The sequence below is a fragment of the Scyliorhinus torazame genome, chromosome 16 (assembly GCF_047496885.1).
Source record: "Scyliorhinus torazame isolate Kashiwa2021f chromosome 16, sScyTor2.1, whole genome shotgun sequence".
Taxonomy (NCBI): Eukaryota; Metazoa; Chordata; class Chondrichthyes; order Carcharhiniformes; family Scyliorhinidae; genus Scyliorhinus; species Scyliorhinus torazame.
In genome coordinates, this window is record NC_092722.1 from 182,040,624 (window position 1) to 182,065,528 (window position 24,905).

General features: G+C 43.1%; 1 protein-coding gene and 1 long non-coding RNA gene across 2 annotated transcripts in view; one reads left to right on the plus strand and one right to left on the minus strand.

Annotated features, from left to right (window-relative positions):
* LOC140393270 (uncharacterized) overlaps positions 1 to 24,905 on the minus strand; it is a 40,782-nt gene that overhangs the window by 12,775 nt on the left and 3,102 nt on the right. The window lies entirely within an intron of this gene.
* pdzd7a (PDZ domain containing 7a) overlaps positions 13,823 to 24,905 on the plus strand; it is a 153,004-nt gene continuing 141,921 nt past the window's right edge. The window contains exon 1 of the mRNA XM_072479557.1: positions 13,823 to 13,897. The gene's annotated coding sequence lies outside the window, so the exon portion shown is untranslated. The remainder of the gene's footprint in view (positions 13,898 to 24,905) is intronic.

A 24,905-nucleotide genomic window follows, 5' to 3' on the forward strand; every position in this document is an offset into this window, starting at 1 on the left:
TCCTCATGTCGGGCATATCAATGTACATACTCTCTGTGATGAAAACATCTGGGACAGATTCTGCACTCTCATTACATGCAGACAATAATTGGTCAGCGTGTCAATGTCAAATTCTTTCATCATCAGATTGTACAGTGTATGAAATCGGACCCGTTTTGGCTAATACAATTGCTGGAGTCTCTCGCAAGAACACGTTCACACAATCAAATATTCTACTTTTGGAATGTTGTCCCTTTGAACCACTTGCATTTGATACTGTTGCCTGACTATCTCTGAAGTTGAATAGGGAGTCAAAAGGTCAAACTGTGTTTGTAGTTTCCTTTTGAACATCAGTATAGTCAGTGAGCTTTGAATGCACAATGTTTCTGTATGTCATTAGAAAGTTATTGACATGTTTAGGTAGAGAGCCTTCATCCCTCAAAATCTTCACTGCATGCTTGAGCGAATGGACAAAATGTTCAGCTTGGCCATTGGTAGCTGGATGGTAGGGGAAAATTTGATATGGCAGATGCCACACCCCTTCAGGTAGTACTTGAATTTGGCTGATGTGAACTGGAGTACCGTTATCACTCATGAGTTGTTCAGGTTGGCTGAATCTTGGAAATACCTCATCGGGCCTTTTCTATGTTCTATTCTGTAGTTGATGATTTCAAGATGGCAACCTCTGGCCCTTCTAATGTGCGCCAACCATAACCAAAAACATGTCTTTCGACTGATCCCGCATAATCAACATAATTCTTTGCCATGGCCTGGTGGGCCAATCCTATGGATGCAAACGTTGTAGTGGAGTTACATTTCTCAACACAGAGCAGGATTGGCATAACCGCACCTTCTCTATTTGAACATCCATCCTGGGCCACCAGAAATAGCTTCTCGCCAACTCCTTCATTCCAACCATACCATGGTGGCCATCATGCAGCTGTTCCTGGCTTCTACTTCATAAACATGGCAGAATGATTACTCTACTACCCCTCAACAATAATTGCTGGGGCTGCCTGTGGGGGAGGTGGCAGGGTCTTCCAGGGGGTGAGGAAGCGTGTGTGTGGGGGGATTTCTATGGGAGAATTGCCATGGATTCCGTGGTGGAGGAGGCAGAGTTCTATGGTGATGAGGGTGGGGTGGGGAAGGGTGAGTCCTGTGGTGGTGGGTGGGGGGAGTTTCATGGTTGGTTCGGGGGTGGTGGGTTGGGCCTTTGTGGTGGGGTGGGGAGAATTCAGTGCGGGCAGGGTGCTTCCAGTTTTTTTACATCAGGGCGTCTTCGATCTTTTAAACACTGGGGTTGGTGGTGAGGCAAGCTCCGCTAGTGTGTCATCATGGGACCTGTCCCTTGGATTTGTTTTGACAGAGTGTGGAAAAATATAGCGGAAAAAGCTCGGCCAGCGGGCTACCCTCCCGGTTTTCCACCTGAGTTGGCACTTTGCCAAAAAAGGCAAAATTCCACTCTTTGTCTGTGGTTGACAAGTGCAAAGTTCACTTTTATATTTTGATTACTGAAACAACTGCAGTGAAGTCAGTCAAGATGGAACAGAGCCGAATATGGAATCATTATACTCCCTAGCAATGAACACTTACCAATCTGTATTACTTTAAGATTCAAAAGTCTTCAACTGCCGGGGGGGAAGGGAGGTTGGTTGGGGGTTGGGGGGGGGGGGTTTGGGTTTGGTGTTCGATGTTGTTTTGTTTTGTAATGTTATGTGTTTTAAATGTTAAAATTTGAATAAAAATACTTTTTTTTAAAGATTCAAAAGTCTACTGTTTGAAGTATGAGGGTTCAAATATTCAGTCTTCTGTCCTACGTCAATGTAGTTTTTAATTTATAATGCTTGAAAAGAGAAGCAGTCACTTCTGTTAAATTATATAATAGCCCTATGTACCCTCTGCTAAGGATTAAATTCTGTAATCAGTTTTTATACCTGTGTAGTCCTTATGACTATTCAACCGTATGTATCATGTTGTATTTTAGAAGTGTAACTTGCTATCTCAGCTTTAACACACAGACCATCTTTATGCTGTAAGGGTCCTTTCTGTTGATTCCCTTATTTCCCCTTTCTCTATTTTTTGCTTCCATCATTTTGATCCATAGCTGCTTAATGGACGTATATCTTTACGTCAAGCAGCAGAGAGAATGAGGAATTCAAAAAGTTGCAAAATAGTATATGGTGCTAGTCTTTGAGCTACAGAATTCTAACTTTATGGCACCCAATGAAGGGGTGGGACTCAGTTTGATTGGTTAGCTGGTGGCCAATGAATTGGCCAAAAGGCCATTTTCTACCCGGTGATGGTTGGGTCCTACTTGAGTGGGATGATTAACAGAGACCCAAGGAAAGCAAAGTTGGAGACCCGGACACTGAGAGACGAGGGCCTGCTCTCTCTCTCCCTCGAACTGAAAGCCTTGAAGGAAAGTGTGCTTAAAGACAACCATCTGAAACAAATACTCTTTATCCTTTTACTTATTATTTTCACCCCTCTCTTCCCCTCTGTGTTTATTTGTCATCTGTGTGTATGTGTGTGTAGAAAGTGGGGGAAGTTAAAGTGGGGAGTTAGGAATCAGATAATAGTTAATCAATTTTAGTTGCTGCATATTTCATTGTAGTTCTTGTTATAAATAAAAAGTTAATGTGTTTAAATTTACAAACCTGGTGACTGTAGCTATTGGGCAGCTCAGGACCAAAGATTTCAGCCATTTTTCTAAGAATTATTGGTTAAATCAATTGTAATTAAAATGCAGCAAGACCTAGTCACAAATTCAGGCTTGAGCTGATTAGTGACAAGTAACTGGTCAATAAGAAGTACGTAATACTGGCTTTGCCATTCTAAGAAATATTTTTTTAAGCTGCTGTTTCCTTTAATTCAGTATTGTTAGTAGAGAAGGAGTTTTCAAAGAGGTTAAGTTCCAGGAATAGTCCACTCCCAAAATTCCACTGGCTGATTAGTTATTGTGGTAAGTTCACCAATGGAGCAAGCACAATTTGTTGGGATGAGAATTTTGTCTTGCTTTTGTTTAGAACTTTACCAAGAGCAATGCAATACCACATTATTTATTGAACCATTTGACTTATTTTTGTTTTATAAGCCTTCAAGTGTCTCACAAATCAATTGGAAATAATGCTTGACAACATTGCTTTGTTAATAGCTTACTAACATCATACTGCATGGTATGTATACCTGTTATACATATACATGGTCCAATTGATTGTCTTTAAGAGACTGCCAAATAGAGATACGTTGCCAGAATCATTCAACGTGAATTTTACAAGATGCATTGTTCATTTGCAACACATAATTCTAATTACATTTATTGAAATTATCCTCATGAGTAGGTCTAACCCATTATTCTGGCTGCAGGGTGTGCTGATGGGAATCACTGGATTATAAATATTCTGGTAGGTTTTAATTGGGAAAGTACTTAATTTGCTTGGGTTGTTTTATTAATTCATCATAAAACAACATTCATCTATGTCAGCACAGTCATGGCCAAAGTGTGCATCAGCCCAAACTTGGGAAATAAATGTCCATTTCAACAACCTGAATGAATAATATTTTCCACAGAAATGTATTTATAATGTTAGGAAATTGAAATGAAATGAAAAGAATTGAATAAAAAGAAATTGATAGGGATTTAACTGCACCGAGAACTTGTGAAATGCAGATTAGCCTAGAAGCAGGGTGAAACAAATTCTTTGTTAAGCAAACATAGAACATACAGTGCAGAAGGAGGCCATTCGGCCCATCGAGTCTGCACCGACCCATTTAAGCCCTCGCTTCCACCCTATCCCCGTAATCCAATAACCCCATCTAACCTTTTTGGTCACTAAGGGCAATTTATCATGGCCAATCCACCGAACCTGCACGTCTTTGGACTGTGGGAGGAAACCGGAGCACCCGGAGGAAACCCACGCAGACATTGGGGAGAACGTGCAAACTCCGCCCAGACAGTGATCCAGCGGTGAATCGAACCTGGGGCCCTAGCGCTGTGAAGCCACAGCGCTATCCACTTGTGCTACCGTGCTGCCCAAAGCGGAAGCTAGCAGTCTAAGGACCTAGATCACAGTTGCAAAGCAGAGCTCTCTCATAAGAATCAAGCTGTTGTGCAAAAAGGATGAAAAAGAAAGCTATGAGACCCCATATGTTCTACTCTAAACTATTAAGACAGTTTCCAAAAGAAAGCTACAGGCCCTGTGTGGTAATTATTTTCGGGATTTGGCTCATAGTGTTGTTTTGGGTCAGGTGTATTCTCAGCCTTTAGGAAAGTAGGTAGATTTAGATTGGGTGTTAATTAAGTATGCTGCCTGGGTAACCATTATTGTAGTTAATCATAAATGTCATTCTTTACTGTTGCCTTTCTTATCTGTTTTAAAGTTTATTAAACGTTTTGTTAATTGAATAATTTACAAGACCCTCTTCCTCACCAGGTTTCATTTTTCTCTCAATTGGTCCAAATCACAAAAATGAATAGGTAAAAACTGGCGTTCCAAGTTTCTCTTCTGGGATTTGGGTTTCTCCCGTATTGAATGTCAACAGGATTTATCACAGTCATCTATAATTTAGAATATACCATTGTAAGACCATGTAGAATATCTAAAAACCCTTAGAAAAACAGAAATAGAAGTGATAACTGAAATTTGTGGTCAAATAAATACGAAAGGATACATTCTTAGTGACTTGAAATACTCATTAATGTACTTAAGAAACTTAAAGTAATGGAGTGCAATCATTTTTGAATTATAAGCTTAATGAGCTTAATTAAACAGATCTTGAAAAGCATAATCAAAAGAAATAATTACACATTTGAAGCAGAAATTGGTGAATGCATTTTAGACCTAGAGTAGAAAAAAGAGAGGGAATGTTTAACTAAAAATCAATCTTCAGTAAATATCAAGAAATAAACAAAAAGCATTTGCATACGCTTCAGACTACGAAGAAGCATTTGACTGTGTTTATCACCAAAAGCTGATGTCCTGCTGAAATGTGAAATTGACAGAAAAGATGTGAGATTGATCTAGAGCCTACATTGAGGCCAAATAGCTAAGATCAGGCTAGAAGAGGGACAATCATGTATGTTTTAAGTGAAGAGAGGAGTACAACAAGGCTGTTTGCTGTCACCAAAATTGTTCAATCTGTACATTGAGCAAATATTCCGAGAGTCAGAGGTATCTCCAGGAGTAGAAATTGGAGGCAAGGTGATAAACTAATGGTACGTTAATGACACAGCACTAATTGCAGAATGAGAAGAGACCCTACAAAATATTGTAATGCAGATGACTGTGTGGAGTTTGCATGATCTTCCCATGTCTGCATGTGTTTCCTCCAGGTGCTCAATTTACAGCTCAAAAAAGGACTCTGAAAAGTGACATCCAGAAAAGAAAATATCAGTACAGGCAGTCCTCAACTTTACAATGTTTGAATTACAAAAAACGGCACTTATGGCGATTAAAACGTGACACCCTGTTTCAAATTTATGAGATTGGTTTTGACTCTATAATGCCACACCAGCCTATCTTTTGTACTTTTATAAATATGATGTATAAATTTGATATGTTTTGAATGAGCAGGGGGAAGTTGTGAAATCTTCCTCTGAAACACCAGGCCCCCTTCACTCACCAGGCCCCAACTCAGACTGCAGTGATGGAATCTGTCCCCCATTGGGTGACAGACGTCATAGAGTTGTTGAAGTCAATCGACAGGAGATGCTTGAAGATGGTGCAAGACAGACAAATGTGACATACCAGCAGATCTCCTAGTAGCATTAGCTACAAGCAGGTCAGAACAGGAGGAGGAGAGAGGGTTGAAGGCCAAAAATCTGGCTTGATAATGTTGCTGGTTTTGGAGGGTAATGGGTGTTGGGTCGGAAGACTAACAACTTGGCCTATGCCAATCACAATATGCACCAGATGCATACAGTGTGGGCAGATAGTGATGACAATCAATGTTCAACATTAATTTGTCACCCAACTGTCATTTTGGACTTCATGGATCCGGTTAAAATTTTCTCGTAAACAATTGGCTCTATATGAAATGATCACCATACAATTTCCAAGTCAGCTCTTTGTAACTTTCATATACTACGACAGGGTTGGTGATATTGCTGTTTACTGTGTTATTGGAGGAGTTCACTCATGTTCTTTCAGTCAGAAGGCAGTGACACTCAACCTTTGGATGAAGTGGTGAGGATTTAAAAGGCATCTGAGCACAAAAGTTGTAGTTCCTCAGTTTTAATCATTTTTTAGATGTGCGTATCACTTAGCAAGGTAATGGTGAGCCAACCTCTTGAATGGCTGAAGTCTTACTGGTCTAGGTACATCCACCGAGCTGTTAGGAAACAAGTTCCAGAATCCTGACTCAGTGACAGTGAAGGGAACAGCGATACAGTTCCAAGTCAGGGTGGTGTGTGGATTGGAGGGCAATTTGCAGGTTTTGATGTTCCCATGCATCTGCTGCCCTTGTCATTCCAGGTGGTAGAAGTTTCCTGTTTGGTAACTGCTGTCAAAAGAAGCTTGGCAAGCTGTTGTAGTGCATTTTATAGATGGAACACACTGCTGTCTCTGTGCATCAGTGATGGACGGAGTGAATGTTTAAGGTGGTTGTTGGGGTGTGTAATTGATAATATGGAAAGATGTGACATTTGAAACATGGAAGTCTGACAATATCTGGTCTGAGAGAAACAGGAGAGGATACAGGGCAAGATCCCACAGAGGGTTAACAGCAGCTGCAAAGAGCAGGATTGTAAAATGCAGATAGCTTTGTCAAGAAGGCTTAGCAAACAAAACAAACAGGATTTTTGTATGAAGCTAAAAACAATGGCACACACCTTCATTGAAATTAACTATCTTAGTAAGCAGCTGGAAAGGAAAGGATGAGGTTCAGTTGAATTTGGTGACAATTCTAGGTGTGAAATTCTGCTAACACCAAGTAAATTAAAGAAAACTGGAGACTATCAGTCTACAAGAAACATAATTTAGAGCCAAAATCAAAGTCAAAATTATGATCTGAGGACACAATTGGAAAATAAAACTATAGAAATGACAGGAACCAAACCGAAATTCACACCCCTATTGAAACCAAAGCATTTTTGAATATCACAAAGGAACTTTGAACATCACAAAGGAAACAATGTAATCAGAGACCTGAGAGCTGAGGTCATGTCAAAATGAATACTTAGTTGTATTAGAATGTTCAGATCAAAGATACTTTTTACAATCAAAGTGAAATAAAAGTTATTTTACAATAAAGTCATAAAAACTTAATAACTGCTAGAAAGAGAATATAAACCCAGAGACCAGAGCAGGAACTTCCAGAACTCAGAGAGAAGGAGAGAGAGAGGAAGAGGCAGAGAAGGAACAAGAGAAGCAAGCAGAGTCAGCTTATAGTCAGCTGGGTCATGGGACAGAGCAAAGAAGCCGAGCTAAAACAGCTAATACATCTAAGGAAGACTAGAATTTAAAGAGGAGGCAGAGTCAGCTCAGACACAGTTAGCAGAGCCAGCTCTCAGAGCTCGGTACATGGGAAAGATAAGACATAGCAACCGAGTTCACCAGCGAATACATCTGAAGAAGACCAAAAGAATTTAAAGAAGATTGATTGTCAAGGTGGGCCTGAAGGTCCCTTCAACCAGCCAGAAGGATCCAGAAGCAAAATCTTTTTACTTTTCTGTAAAGACAGTAATTGCAGCTTTTAAAAGAAAAAATATAATAAAATAACTTAATTTAACCTGAAACAGTGGTTATTCCAAAGACTACTTTATTCACTTAGCAATGCTACTAAGTAGTAAGTAGATGAAATCTTCGGTGAAGGTATGGGTTATACCGGGGGATAACTTGAAAATATAGTTTGACCTGCATAGCACCCACCGAAGCCTGCATCGGAGTCAGGGAGTGAGAATCCCTGTTCACCATTTAGAATGTCGGCCCTTTTTGGTATAGGGGTCTTCTAAGAATAGTGGTGAGTTTTCAACAACAGATGCCAAACAAGAAGGCTACTTTGTCGCGTGTGATGTTAAGTTTCTTGACTGTTGATAGAATTACACTCACTCAGGCAAATGAAAAGTATTCCAGCATACCTATGACTTGGACCTTATAGTGGGCATGCTTTGGAGAGTCAGGAGGTCAGGTACTTGCTGCAAAATTCCCAACCCGCTTTCGTAGCCAGAGTATTTTTATGTCTGTTTCAGTTAAGGTTCTGGTCAATGGTAACCCCCCCCCCCCCCCCCCCCCAGGATGGTGATTGTGGGGGATTCAGCAATAGTAATGCCATAGAATGTCATGAGGAGATGGTTCGATTTTATCTTGTTGGAGATGGCCATTAACTGACACTTGTGTGGCATGAATATTATGAAATATATATAGCTATTATTATCGCTCGAACAACATTGGATTCAGTGAAATTCAAGAGTCTTATGGACTCAAAACATTAACTGTTTCTCTCTACACAGAGGCTTCCAGACTGCTGAGTTTTTCCAGCATTTTATTTTTATTTCATAAAAACCTCCTCCTTTAATAAAATTAGCCAATTGACTGGTTTGTGTCCTTCACTCATCCACACTGTTATTTTGTTTCCCTTTGCTCAGTTGCCATTGTTGGAAATGGAAATAAACAAAATCCTAATGAGTGGAGTGGGGTTTGTGGACTCCTCATTCTTGGCACCATTTCTTCTGATGACCCAATCCTACTGTTCTTGTGCTCGGTATGACTCTGATTCCTTGCTAGTCTAATGAATATACGGTCAGATTCTTAAGTAATCTAACAGGATATACATGTCAGATGCTCCAGTGGTTCTGGGCAAATTCACCTCCTTGAACACCTTCCTTGTTTCAATTGCAAGTTGGAATCTGCAATACAAGAATTATAGGTGCCGTCTTGTACACATATGTCAGTAACCTTCACTATTTGCACTACACACTACTAACAAATAATCCATGGAGTAATTGCCTATCAATCACCTTTAGCCTATCTCTTACCAGTGTGTTGCAAAAGTACTCATCATCAAGTGTTTATTGATTCTACCATTTCTTAATAACCATTTGCTTTGAACAAAAATGTAATCCAAGTAATATTTTAAACTTCAATGAAGAATACTGTTGCATAAATAGCTACAAATCGTAATCCTACAAACATATGGGACACTACAGAACTTTGCCTCCTGTGATTGTCATTATCATGGCGATACAATAAGGGTGTGAATCTTAAGATCAAGGACAAGGACTAGAGGACACAGATTTAAGGTTTTCGATAATAGAGGCAGCAGGGATGTGAGAAGAATTTTTTTATGTCCAAGTTGTAATGTCCTGGAATTCACTGCCTGGGAGGGTGATAAAAGAGGTGGTTAATGATTTCAAAAGATGGGGACTTAAAGGAATAAAACTTGCATGAGATCATAAGACGTAGGAGCAGAAATAGGCCACTTGAGGGGTGGCACGGCGGTGCAGTGGTTAGCACTGATGCCTCAAGGTGCTGAGGACCCGTGTTCGAATCCCGGCCCTGGGTCACTGTCCGTGTGGAGTTTGCACATTCTCCCTATGTCTGCGTGGGTTACACCCCCACGACCTAAAGATGTGCAGGTTAAGTGGATTGGCCACGCTAAATTGCCCCTCAATAGCAAAAAAAAATAATTGGGTACTCTAAATTTCTAAAAAAAAAGAAATGGGCCACTTGGCCCATCGGATCAGCTCTGCCAGCCAATGAGATCATGGCTGATCTGATATAATCCTCAGCTCCACCTTATCCCTATAACCTTTGTTCCTTTGACTAAAAATCTGTCTAACTCAGTCTTGAACATACTTAATCACCCAGCCTCTACAGCCATCTGAGATAAAGAATTCAACAGATTCACAGCCTTTGTGAGAAGAAATGTGTCTCCTCATCTCTAACTTAAGTGGGCGACCCCTTACTCTGAGATTTTGCGCTCTGGTCCTAGGCTTTCCCACAAGAGGAAACATTCTCTCAGCATCTACCCTGTCAAGCCCCCTGAGAATCCTATTTGTCTCAATAAAGTCTCCTCTTGTTCTTCTCAACTCCAATGAATACAGGCCCAATCTACTCAACCTCTCCTCAGAAGAAAATCCCTCCATACCCGGATCAACCAAGTTAACCTTCTCTGGATGGCCTCCAATGCCAGTATATCTTTGCTTAGATAAGGGGACCAAAACTGTTCACAGTATTCCAGGTGTGGTCTAACTAGCGCCTTGTATAGTTTTAGCAGGACTTCCCTATTTTTATACTCCATTCCCTTTGAAATAAAGGTGAACATTCCATCTGACTTCCCAATTACCTGCTGAACTACAGGGATGTGTGTGTATGAGAGGGGGGTAACACAGAATGGAACTAGTTGAATTAGTCTCCAGAGAGCTGGCATGGATTCCATGTGTGAATGGCCTCCTTCTACGCGTGAAGTGGATTTAAATGGCCTCTGAGCACAAAACGTTATCTGCCGTGGGATTTACAATTATAGTTCTTTTTTTATTTATTTATTGGGATGCACGTACAACACCTCGCAATGTGTTAGTAAGCCACCTTCTTAAATGGCTGAAGTCCAACTGGTGCAGGCACACCCACAGTGCTGTTAGGAAACAAGTTTCAGGATCTTGACCCAGCAACAGTGAAGAAACGGTGATGTAGTTCCGAGTCAGGTGGTGTGTAGTTTGGAGGGGAACTTGAAGTGATGTTCCCATGCCTCTGCTGCCCTTGTCCTTCTAGGTGGTAGAGGTCGCCTGCTTGGTAATTGCTGTCAAAGGAGCTTGGCAAATTGCTGCAGTACATTTTTTATAGTTAGAACACTCTATAATGTTAATCATAATCTTCTCAGTTATCATAACTTACCAGTTTTCTTTGCAGACTCTATCCTACATACCTCTCACATGAGAAATGAACACACCTCTTTGGTTTGTATGTCATTTTACCACTTTACATGAGTATGATGCCTTCCGGCCTCTCCAATATCTGTCATGACAAGCTAACAAGCAAGGAAACGTCAAAGTGATTGGTTTCTTACAATGCCGCACTGCCTAATTTCTCATGAACATAATTGCACTGTTCCTCTTTCTCACCGTGATGCAGCTTGACGCTGATTTAGTCACAGGAATATGATTCAGTGTTCACGCTTCTCAGAAAGATTTATTGCCTCGCTCACAACACCACGTTAATTTGCCATTTGAGCCGGCGTTCTGAAGTTCCTCACAATGCTGCTGTTGCCAATCCTGCCTGTGAGCTATCCATGGTGCTGATTTAGGATCGGTGTTTGCATTGCGTCGTTGGGCCATGTCACAACCGGAACAGATTTAGCTCAGCAATATCTTTTTTGGTGCCTGCTCGTATTTCCCGCACGAAATACACTCATGTTTCAGACAGATGCGAAACGGCATCCTCAACATTTCTCAAAGTGACTCATACCACCACGGTTTCGTTTTTCAAAACACCTCGACTGAGAACTGACTAAACACATTGAACAAGAGGAAGGCTGTACGGTGCAGTAATATGAACGGAGGGTTCAATCATTTGCGGAGATGCTTTAATCACAGCATGATTTCATAATATATGATGTGGAGATGCCGGCGTTGGACTGGGGTGAGCACAGTAAGAAGTCTTACAACACCAGGTTAAAGTCCAACAGGTTTGTTTCAAATCACTAGCTTTCGGAGCACTGCTTCTGATGCAGATCTCCTAATCTGTGGAGTTGTTAACTAAAGCAAACCATTCTAGGTGGTAGAGGTGGAGAACATTTTTAAATTCCAAACCTCAAAAGACTTTTAACAAATATTACTGCTGAGTAGGAAGGCATTTCTCTGCGGCCAACCTTCAAGGAGCAGTGCTCTGAAAGCTAGTGATTTGAAACAAACCTGTTGGACTTTAACCTGGTGTTGTAAGACTTCATAATATATAGAGAGAGAGAGCACCAACTGCAATTGCTCGATAAATGTACATGTCGAGAAAAAGGTTTGTTAAAATGAAATAATTAATGATAATTAACATTAGAATGATTAACATCAGGATTTGAATGAGCTGAATGGCGAGAATGCCAACATTAATTGTGTAGCCAAGGGCATGCAATATTTTTTAACATCAAAGTTACTAACATTACACCATCACAGTTAAGGGCAGCATTTAGAAATGTAGAAAATAGGAGCAGGAGGAGGCCATTCAGCCCTTCGAGCTCCGCTAGGCTGATCATCCAACTCAACATCCTGATCCCACCTTCCCCCATAATCTTTGATCCCTTTTGCCCCAAGTGCTATATCCAACTTCTTTTTGAAAACATAATGTTTAGGCCTCAAATGGATTGGATTTGATTTGTTTATTGTCACGTGTACCGACAATACACGGTGTAAGTAGAAATTATTTTGAAAGTATTTTTCTGCGAACAGCTCAAACAGATCATTTAGTACATGAAAAGAAAAAAAATGTTTAAAAAAATACATAAAAGGGCAACACAAAGTTCACAATGTAAATACATAGACATGGTATTGGGTGAAGCATACTGGAGTGTAGTATTAAGCAGGTCAGTCCATAAGAGGGTCGTTTAAGAATCTGGTGACCGTGTGGAAGAAGCTTTTTTTGAGTCTGTTCGTGCGAGTTCTCAGACTTTGGTATCTCCTGCCCGATGGAATAAGTTGGAAGAGTGAGTAAGCCAGGTGGGAGGGGTCTTTGATTATGCTGCCCGCTTTCCCCAGGCAGCGGGAGATGTAGATAGAGTTAATGGATGGGAGGTAGATTCGGGTGATGGCCTGGGCAGTGTTCACGACTCTCTGAAGTTTCTTGCAGTCTTGGGTCGAGCAGTTGCCATACCAGGCTGTGATGCAGCTAGATGGGATGCTTTCTATGATAGAAAATTCCACAGACCGCCTGCCCACTCTCAGGATGGCCCATCTCTAATTGCCCTTGAGAAAGTGGTGCTGAGCAACTTCTTGAACTGCTGCAGTCCATATTGTGTAGGTACACCCATCGGTAGGCAAGTTAACTGGAAAATAAGAGATGCCCAACAAGCACACATTTGGATAGATGTGTAATCTTCTTTAGTCACTGCACCAAAGTATATCTAAAAAGCTATCTCTGTCTTCAGTGTCAGCTACAGATCAGTTGGTTGCACTCTTGCTAGGGCATTGGATGGTTGCCGGATCAAGATCTACTCCAAGACTTAAGTAGAAAAATCTAGAATGATAGATCAGTATTGAGGGAATGCTGTAATTAAACTGAGCCCCCGGGTGGATGTAAGAGTTTCCAAGGGACTACATTGAGGATGAGCAGGGAAAGTATTTATGGCATTCTGTCCATCCCTCAATCAACATCAGAAAAACATTATGCCTGGTCATTGCTGATAGTGGGAACTCAAGTGTGCAAAATTGGTTGCCCCATTTCCGACATTGCAACAGTGATGAGACTCGAACAAGTACTTCAATGATGCAAGTCATTCTGGCATGTCTAACATTGTGAAAGGCGCTATATAAATGTAAGTCCTTTACATGCTGGCTGACTTGGCTGTACCTGGCCAGCATTTCATCTGACGTGTCCCACCTGCTTTTCACTGCAGGTTGCAAAGAAAGTCATATTGATCTGGAGACTGCGTCGCTCCTCACAGACGCTACACCGAGCCCGGGGACACAAATGATGACACAGCGGCCAGCTGGGAGTCCCCGGGTGCGCTTGGGGCGGGGAGATTGATTGACGTCCCAATGGGCCAATGGTCAGCCGCAACGCAACACAATGGGCGGGTGCGGGGCTTGTGGGGCCGAGTCGTGGGGGCGGGACTTGCGGGTCGCGTCGTGGGTAAGGGGCGGGGCTTGTGGAATCGCGTCGCGGGGGCGGGGCTTGTTGGGCCGTGTCGCGGGGGGGGGCGGGGTCGGGGGCGTGAGAGGGCGTCAGGTGGGGCCGCGCGCTCGCCAACCGTCAAAACGCTTTGAAGGAACCGACAGGTGAGCTGACGCGCGAATCGCTTGTTATTTTAAAACCTATTTCTTCCCTTTTTTTCCTCAAGCGCGCCGATATTGGCTGACCCGACGTTAATTGACTGCCCTCCCAGACACCGGGCCTCCTCCCCCGCCCCGCGGGGAGCTGTCCAAGGTGGCGAGGGGAAAGACGAGATGCTTCCCCGGCGGCGCCCTCCACTTTTAACCGCTTACCGTGCTAGTTGGCGTCGACGAATTAAAAGCGAAGACGTTTCCCCCCGCCGCTCTTGGCGGTGTTTATTTTTAACTCTTGCTGTGCCCCCTCCCAGCACTCGATCGCCTCCTTCCATCCCGCAAGTGGGGGGGGGGGGGGGCTGCCAGCTGACGCATGCGCAGCTGGCCCATGCCCAGCATCCCCAGTGGGTAAAAGATCAGAATGAAGCACGTTCTCCCCCTGTCCGTGTGGGTTTCCTCCGGGTGCTCCGGTTTCCTCCCATAGCCAAAGATGTGCAGGTTAGATGGATTGGCCATGCTACATTGCCCCTTTGTGTCCAAAGGGTTGGGTGGGGTTGCTGGGTTACGGGGATAGGGTGGCGGGGTGGGGTGCTCTCTCCACGGGCCGTTGCAGATTCTGGGCCGAATGGCCTCCTTCTGCATTGTAGGGATTCTGTGATTCAATGAGTCAATTGCATCCAGCCCATTTCCCCTGTCATCCATTTCCCTCCGCTTCGCTCTCCTGTAGGAATTGGGGGCAGAAGTCGGAAATTCAGCTCCTTCGAGAGCCTGCTCAGCCATTCAATCATGGCCGATCTCTTCCTGGTCTCAAATCCACCTCCCCAAATGTTCCCCAAATGTTGAGCAAATCTGCATTATAGAGTGAGGCCGTAAGCCTTACTCTAATGTGCAGATTCCCGAAGTACCTGAGGCTTTGGCATTCAATCCCTTCGCCTTAGAGACCTCGGGCGAACGCTGTTTGGTACTGGTCCCCACAAACGTGGACCAGATGGAACAGCACTCGGGGTCTCCAAGGAGTTCGGAGGCCCCCAGCTGCATGCTTTGAGCAGGGCGGTGCCCTGGTACTGCTGGTGCCACCTGGGTGCCATGGCAGTGCCACCTGGATGCCAGCCTGGCACTGCCAAGGTGCCCAGGTGGCACTGCCAGCTGGCATGGGCACTGCCAGTGTGCCAGACTGGCAGTGCCAAGCTGGCACTTTTTGCATGCGCGTGATCGGGCCGGGGGGGCGGCGACCCTCCAAAATTGCGCTTGGGCTGGTGGGGAGACCGGGGATTGTTTCAGGAGCCTCGGTGATCGGGACGCCATTTAAAAATGTCATGCTGACCTCGGGCTACAATGTGGAGTTCCGGCGAGCGGAGCTCCCCATTGCAAAAAATGGGGTTATATACATCCGCGCGTTCTCCATTCAGGCCCCTTACTCAACACGAGCCGCATTGAATAGCCATGTTTTTCTTGGCACTGCGGCTAAACACTCTCGCTTGGGGACTTTGTGCCCTTTTGCAAGATAGCGCCCTCTGTAACTTTGATGTCATATACTATTTTCCTCTCTTCTCCAGCTATTTCCTGCAGTTTCCCATTAGTTTTTTTTGCAGAGCATCCTCTTATATGTCCATCCACATCCTGAATGCATTCAACTTATCAATAGTCTGTTTGTTTCCACATCAGCTCCAAGTCATATAAAATAGTTGACAAATTATAGCACCTCTGCATTCTTTTCCTAAGATTCAGGTTTAGTTTCTTTCATGTTAAGGCATCCTTCATTGTGACAAAGCTGTTACACGGCGCATTGTTTTTAACAGGTTTATTTGTAATCACTAGCTTTCGGAGCGCAGCTCCTTCATCACTAGTGAAAGCTAGTGATTCCAAATAAACCCGTTGGACTTTAACCTGGTGTTGTAAGATTTCTTACTGTGCCACCCCAGTCCAACACCAGCATCTCCACATCATTGTTTTTAACAGAATTGTTTGCCTTCAGTGTCCAGAGTTTCTTCTGACTGAACCTTGTCACCCATAGCTCAGCGGATAGCTCTCTTGCCTCTCTCTGAGCTGCATAGTCATGAGTTCAAGTTCCATTTGAGCACTGAGAGAATCCTGCACTATCAGAGATGTAGCCTTTCTCATGAGATGTTGACCTGAGGCCCCAGCTGCCCGCTTGGATGGTTATAAACAAGCCAGTGACACTATTTCAAAGAAGAGCAAGGAAATTATTCCTGGTGCATGGCTAATATTTATCCCTCAATCAACATCCCAGATAAAGTGGGAAGTGCACCCAACTCCAGCTCCTCGGTGACCGCATTAGGGAACTGGAGCTTGGGCTGGATGAACTTCAGAATCATCCGGGAGGCAGAGGGGGTGATAGAGAGGAGTTCCAGGGAGGTAGCCACACCCAAGGTTCATGACAGGAGTAGCTGGGTTACAGTCAGGGGAAGGAAAGGGAACAGGAGAACAGTGCAGGGATCCCCTGTGGCCATTCCCCTTCAAAACAAGTATACCGCTTTGGATGCTGTTGAGGGGGACAACCTACCTGGGGAAGGCCAGGTCTCTACAAGGTAGCCAGGAAGGATCTCAAAAATGGACTTAGGAGAGCTAGAAGGGGCCATGAAAAAGCCCTGGCAGGAAGGATTAGGGAAAACCCCAAGGCGTTCTACACTTATGTGAGAAATAAGAGGATGATCAGAGTGAGAGTAGGTCCGATCAGGGATAGTGGAGGGAACTTGTGCCTAGAGTCGAAGGACGTAGGGGAGGCCCTAAATGAATATTTTGCTTCAGTATTCACTAGAGAGAGGGACCTTGTTGCTCGTGAGAACAGCGTGAACCAGGTCAATAGGCTTGAACAGGTTGATATTAAGAAGGAGGATGTGCTGGATATTTTGAAAAGCATCAAGATTGATAAGTCCCCTGGGCCAGATGGGATATACTCAAGGTTACTACAGGAAGCAACCCAGGGAGGAAATGGCTGTCACAAGGGGACATAATCTTAAGTTGATTGGAGGAAGGTATAGGGGAGATGTCAGAAGTTGGTTCTTTACACATAGAGTGGTGGGTGTGTGGAATGCACTGCCATCGGAGGTGGTGGAGTCAGAGTCATGAGGGACATTTAAGCGACTCTTAGACAGGCACATGGACAGCAGTAAATTGAAGGGGTGTAGGTTAGGTTGATGTTAGATTAGGATAAGTGGTCGGCATAACAACTTTAATTGGCTGTAAAGTGCTTTGAGATGACAGGTAGTTGTGAAAATGTAAGATTTCTTTCATATTCCACTTGCAAGAAATGGTTAGGGCAGCACGGTGGCGCAGTGGTTAGCTTTGCTGCCTCACGGTGCCGAGGTCACAGGTTCGGTCCCGGCTCTGGGACACTGTCCGTGTGGAGTTTGCACATTCTCCCCGTGTTTTCGTGGATTTCACCCCCACAACCCAAAAGATGTGCAGGGTAGGTGGATTGGCCACACTAAATTGCCCCTTAATTGGAAAAAAGTAATTGGGTACTCTAAATTTATTTTTTAAAAGAATTATGACCCAGTGAAGGATGGGCTGAAGCATGATCACGTAATGGATGAGTTACAAAGAACAAAGAACAAAGAAATGTACAGCACAGGAACAGGCCCTTCGGCCCTCCAAGCCCGCGCCGACCATACTGCCCGACTAAACTACAATCTTCTACACTTCCTGGGTCCGTATCCTTCTATTCCCATCCTATTCATATATTTGTCAAGATGCCCCTTAAATGTCCCTATCGTCCCTGCTTCCACTACCTCCTCCGGTAGCACGAGTTCCAGGCACCCACTACCCTCTGCGTAAAAAACTTGCCTCGTACATCTACTCTAAACCTTGCCCCTCTCACCTTAAACCTATGCCCCCTAATAATTGACCCCTCTACCCTGGGGAAAAGCCTCTGACTATCCACTCTGTCTATGCCCCTCATAATTTTGTATACCTCTATCAGGTCGCCCCTAAACCTCCTTCGTTCCAGAGAGAACAAACCGAGTTTATTCAATCGCTCCTCATAGCTTATGCCCTCCATACCAGGCAACATTCTGGTAAATCTCTTCTGCACCCTCTCTAAAGCCTCCACATCCTTCTGGTAGTGTGGCGACCAGAATTGAACACTATACTCCAAGTGTGGCCTAACTAAGGTTCTATACAGCTGCAACATGACTTGCCAATTCTTATACTCAATGCCCCGGCCAATGAAGGCAAGCATGCCGTATGCCTTCTTGACTACCTTCTCCACCTGTGTTGCCCCTTTCAATGACCTGTGGACCTGTACTCCTAGATCTCTTTGACTTTCAATACTCTTGAGGGTTCTACCATTCACTGTATATTCCCTACCTGCATTCGCCCTTCCAAAATGCATTACCTCACATTTGTCCGGATTAAACTCCATCTGCCATCTCTCCGCCCAAGTCTCCAGACAATCTAAATCCTGCTGTATCCTCAGACAGTCCTCATCGCTATCCGCAATTCCACCAACCTTTGTGTCGTCTGCAAACTTACTAATCAGACCAGTTACATTTTCCTCCAAATCATTTATATATACTACAAAGAGCAAAGGTCCCAGCACTGATCCCTGTGGAACACCACTGGTCACAGCCCTCCAATTAGAAAAGCATCCCTCCATTGCTACCCTCTGCCTTCTATGGCCTAGCCAGTTCTGTATCCACCTTGCCAGTTCACCCCTGATCCCGTGTGACTTCACCTTTTGTACTAGTCTACCATGAGGGACCTTGTCAAAGGCCTTACTGAAGTCCATATAGATAACATCTACTGCCCTACCTGCATCAATCATCTTAGTGACCTCCTCGAAAAACTCTATCAAGTTAGTGAGACACGACCTCCCCTTCACAAAACCGTGCTGCCTCTCACTAATACGTCCATTTGCTTCCAAATGGGAGTAGATCCTGTCTCGAAGAATTCTCTCCAGTAATTTCCCTACCACTGAAGTAAGGCTCACCGGCCTGTAGTTCCCGGGATTATCCTTGCTACCCTTCTTAAACAGAGGAACAACATTGGCTATTCTCCAGTCCTCCGGGACATCCCCTGAAGACAGCGAGGATCCAAAGATTTCTGTCAAGGCCTCAGCAATTTCCTCTCCAGCCTCCTTCAGTATTCTGGGGTAGATCCCATCAGGCCCTGGGGACTTATCTACCTTAATATTTTTTAAGACACCCAACACCTCGTCTTTTTGGATCACAATGTGACCCAGGCTATCTACACCCCCTTCTCCAGACTCAACATCTACCAATTCCTTCTCTTTGGTGAATACTGATGCAAAGTATTCATTTAGTACCTCGCCCATTTCCTCTGGCTCCACACATAGATTCCCTTGCCTATCCTTCAGTGGGCCAACCCTTTCCCTGGCTACCCTCTTGCTTTTTATGTACGTGTAAAAAGCCTTGGGATTTTCCTTAACCCTATTTGCCAATGACTTTTCATGACCCCTTCTAGCCCTCCTGACTCCTTGCTTAAGTTCCTTCCTACTTTCCTTATATGCCACACAGGCTTCGTCTGTTCCCAACCTTTTAGCCCTGACAAATGCCTCCTTTTTCTTTTTGACGAGGCCTACAATATCACTCGTCATCCAAGGTTCCCGAAAATTGCCGTATTTATCTTTCTTCCTCACAGGAACATGCCTGTCCTGTATTCCTTTCAACTGACACTTGAAAGCCTCCCACATGCCAGATGTTGATTTGCCCTCAAACATCCGCCCCCAATCTATGTTCTTCAGTTCCCGCCTAATATTGTTATAATTAGCCTTCCCCCAATTTAGCACATTCATCCTCGGACCACTCTTATCCTTGTCCACCAGTACTTTAAAACTTACTGAATTGTGGTCACTGTTACCGAAATGCTCCCCTACTGAAACATCTACCACCTGGCCGGGCTCATTCCCCAATACCAGGTCCAGTACTGCCCCTTCCCTAGTTGGACTGTTTACATATTGTTTTAAGAAGCCCTCCTGGATGCTCCTTACAAACTCCGCCCCGTCTAAGCCCCTGGCACTAAGTGAGTCCCAGTCAATATTGGGGAAGTTGAAGTCTCCCATCACCACAACCCTGTTGTTTTTACTCTTTTCCAAAATCTGTCTACCTATCTGCTCCTCTATCTCCCGCTGGCTGTTGGGAGGCCTGTAGTATACCCCCAACATTGTGACTGCACCCTTCTTATTCCTGATCTCTACCCATATAGCCTCACTGCCCTCTGAGGTGTCCTCTCGCAGTATAGCTGTGATATTCTCCCGAACAAGTAGCGCAACTCCGCCTCCCCTTTTACATCCCCCTCTATCCCGCCTGAAACATCTAAATCCTGGAACGTTTAGCTGCCAATCCTGCCCTTCCCTCAACCAGGTCTCTGTAATGGCAATAACATCATAGTTCCAAGTAGTAATCCAAGCTCTAAGTTCATCTGCCTTACCCGTAATGCTCCTTGCATTAAAACATATGCACTTCAGGCCACCAGACCCGCTGTGTTCAGCAACTTTTCCCCGTCTGCTCTGCCTCAGAGCCACACTGTCCCTATTCCCTAGTTCTCCCTCAATGCTCTCACCTTCTGACCTATTGCTCCCGTACCCACCCCCCTGCCATACTAGTTTAAACCCTTTAAAGTTAAAGGATAATATTGTAAAAGATGGGTTAAATCATGAACCAGTGTTATGGGCCAGGGTTTAGAGAACCCCAAAGTGTATCATGGCGTTCACCTGACCCACAACTTTTAATAGATTGTGGTATGGGGAGCACACGGCCCACTCTACAGGTGTGGTACAGCAGAAATGGAAAAGTATTTTTTAAAGCAAAACAATGTTTATTCTATGAACTCACGTTAACCTTTTTAAAACATACAGTGAACATCTTAGCAAACATTAATTCAAATACAACCCCAAAGAATACAACACTAAGTAATCCTTTAAGCTTTCCTTTTAACATCCATAAGACTTAAAACACCTTTTACCAGAAGCATATCAGGTTAAAGTCACTACTGCGAGCAGTTATTAGTTTTAAATCACCAAATGATCAAGAGATGGTCTTTTAATCGCAGAGAGATCAACAATACACCTGCTCTGTCTGGCTTCATCTCCCACACTTAAAACAAAACTAAAACACACCCTGCAGCAAACAGCCTAAAACGAAAGTAAAAAGCTGACAGACAGCCCAGCTCCACCCACACTCTGACATCACTGCAGTAATATGAGCAGCCAAACATTTCTTAAAGCAACATTCTCATGACACCTCCCCCAAGAAAAAAACCCATCAACTTCAACATGGTTTCATTTTTCACCTTTTCACCATCCTTTAAGAAATGCACACAGTAAATATACTTTATTGTTTCCTAAAATTTGACACGTAATCCAATAATGTAAGTTCCGATTTCTCCCTCACCAATTTTTCCTTAATCAATTTAAGTGGTCCTCTTACCTCATGACCAAAAATTAGTTCAAAAGGACTAAATGTGGTTGACTCATTAGGTGCATCCCTAATTGCAAACAATACGAATGGAATTCCTTCATCCCAATCCTCTGGATAATCGTGACAATAAGCCCTCAACATTGTCTTTAATGTCTGATACTACCTTTCTAATGCTCCCTGCGATTCTGGATGGTATGCAGTTGATTTAAATTGTTTTATTCCTAAGCTATCCATAACTTCTTTGAATAACCTTGAGGTAAAATGTAATCCTTGATCCGATTGTATTTCTGTGGTAGTCCATATCTAGTAAAGATTTTAAGTAACTGCTCCACAATCTTTTTAGCTGTAATATTACGTACTGGAATGGCCTCTGGAAACCTAGTCGACATATCCATTATCGTCAAAAGATATTGATTCCCACTTTTCGTTTTAGGAAATGGTCCTACGCAATCAATTAGGACCCTTGTAAAAGGTTCTTCAAATGTTGGAATGGGTATTAAGGGCGCTGGTTTTATCACTGCTTGAGGTTTCCCTGTCACTTGATATGTGTGATATGATTGACAAAATTTAACTACCTCTTTATGTAGTCCAGGCCAATAAAAATGTTTCTGGATTTTAGCTTGGGTTTTCCTTATTCCCAAATGACCTCCCACTGGTACCTCATGTGCAACTCACAACACCCCCTTTCCATATCCTACCGGCAATACTACTTGATGAACTTCTGCCCACTTTTCATCCGCCTGCATATGTAAAGGTCTCCATTTTCTCATCAAGACATTACTTTTACGGTCATAACACTCTGGTATACACTCAGATTCCTCTTCCGTATACTTTCTGATACATCCGTTTTATTTCTATATCTTTCTGTTTTAACTCCGCCAATTTTCCTGAACTAAAAATATCCGCCTCATCCTCCACCTGTTCTTGTGCTTTTTCAACCATCTGATCAAAAATCGTTTCTAATAATTGCACTTCAACTTCATCTTCACTCTTTGATTTCTCCTCTTGTCTTAACCTGTGATTTTGCGACCTTGTTACTGCACAATCTGGAAAAATCCCAGGATATTCGTCCTTCAACACTTCAGTTGTCTGATTTTCCACTGGCTTATCAACCACAGTAGGCATCACTCCCACCTGCGATCCAGCTATATCATTACCCAAGATAAACTGTAATCCTGGACAAGATAGTTTCTCTATTACTCCTTCTACCACTTCACTACTCTTCACTGGACTTTCCATCCTTAGCTTATATAATGGAACACTACTCCAATCACCCTGAATTCCACATATTACCACCTTTTCTGGCAACATTCTTCCCAAACTACATAACTCCTCATACCATTAAAGATTGACTAGCTCCCGTATCTCTTAAAATTGTGACTTCTTTACCTCCTCCTCCTGATACACATGAGTAAACCTTACCCACACAAGTAAATTCTTTAACGAGATCTGGCACTTTCTTATCAATCACCTCTTGATCAGGCTGGACAATCTTTTGAACCTCCTTCGCTTCACTTGGGCTTTCCTTTACTACTTTCACAAACCCCACTGTCTCATCCTGTTTTACCACATCAGCCTTCCCAGTGCTTTTCTTCAACCACCCACACTGTGACATTACATGGCCTAGTTTATTACAGTGAAAACATTTGAAATTTTTCATTTCTTTTCCACCCTCCTGGATTTCTTTTTTAATCTGAGGTACATTCTCCTTATTATCTCCCATCAGATCACCTTTGCCTCTACCACGTGAGTATTTCTCATGTCCCCAGTTTCTATCCCTCACAGGCTGAAACTGATGTCGGAAACCAAGGTTTGATTTATGAACTAATTCATAATCATCTGCCAGTTTTAACCCTCTGCTCTTCCACATGAGTTCTCACTACATCAGGAATTGAATTTTTAAACTCCTCCAAAAGTATAATTTCTCTGAGAGCTTCATACATTTGGTCTATTTTCAAAGCCCTTATGCACCTATCAAAATTACTCTGTTTAATCCTTTCAAACTCCATGTATGTTTGGCCAAATTCTTTCCTTAAATTTCTAAACCTTTGTAGGTTTCAGGCACTAGTTCATATGCACCTAAGATGGATTTTTTCACCTCCTCATGTGTCCCAGATCCCTCCTCCGGTAGTGATGCAAACACTTCACTCGCCCTACCTACCAGCTTTGTTTGAATCAGTAATGCCCACATGTCCTGTGGCCATTTCATTTGTTTAGCTACTTTCTCAAATGAAATGAAAAAAGCTTCCACCTCCTTCTCGTCAAACCTTGGCAATGCTTGGACATATTTAAATAGATCCCCACCAAGCCTTCGACTTTGATGCTCTTTCTCACTATCCTCATCACTATCATCCAACTGTACGTTTCCCTTTACATCTGCCAATTTTAACTGACTGTCATGTTTCATGGCCATTTTCTGAAGTTCAAACTCTCTCTCTTTATGTTTTTCCTTGATCGGTATCGCCCTTTCTCTTTCTTTTTGTCCTGTTAGGGCTATTCTTTCTTTTCTCTTTTCTTCTCTCTCGTTTTCTTTTTCCTCTCTCTCTCTTTCATATTCAAGCTGCTTTAATTCTTTCTCATGTTACCTTTGCTTAAGTTGTAACTGAATTTTTGCCATTTCCAATGAGTCAAACTGTATCTCAGGCAACTTTAAATGCTTAGCTACCGCCATAATTACCTCATCTTTTCGCATTTTGTCGGGTAATGTTAACTGCAATGTTTTTGCCAAATCTAACAGTCTGCTTTTAGTCTCTGTCCGTAAGGTACTGCGTGTGACCGTCTCCATCCCCAAAAACCTCTGAGCCTCTGAGAGAGCCATTGTCCACAACACACTCCCTGCTTAAACTAAAATACCACACCTGAAAAGCACCCACAATATGCTCACCCCTCACTGTTTTTAAGTTCACTAAGCCAATCCAATAGATAGGCTTTTATCATGGACGAGCCCCCAATTTGTTATGGGTCAGGGTTTAGAGAACCCCAAAGTGTATCATGGAGTTCACCTGACCCACAACTTTTAATAGATTGTGGTATGGGGAGCACACAGCCCATTCTACAGGTGTGGTACAGCAGAAACGGAAAAGTATTTTTTAAAGCAAAACAATGTTTATTCAATGAACTCAAGTTAACCTTTTTAAAACATACAGTGAACATCTTAGCAACCATTAATTCAAATACAACCCCCAAAGAATACAACACTAAGTAATCCTTTAAGCTTTCCTTTTAACATCCAAATGCCTTAAAACACCTTTTACCAGAAGCGTATCAGGTTAAAGTCACTACTGTTATTAGTTTTAAATCACCAAATGATCAAGAGATAGTTATTTCATGGCAGAGAGATCAACAATACATCTGCTCTGTCTGGCTTCAGCTCCAACACTGAAATCGAAACTAAAACACCCCCTGCAGCAAACAGCTTAAAACGAAAGTAAAAAGCTGACAGACAGCCCAGCTCCACCCACACTCTGACATCACTGCAGTATTATGAGCAGCCAAACATTTCTTAAAGCGACATTCTCATGACACTAGTAAAAGATGGGTTGTGTCATGGTTCATTAGAGATGGGTTATGTTATCTCAGTTCGATCATTCATTAAATGCCTTTTTTGCAAATATGTGTAT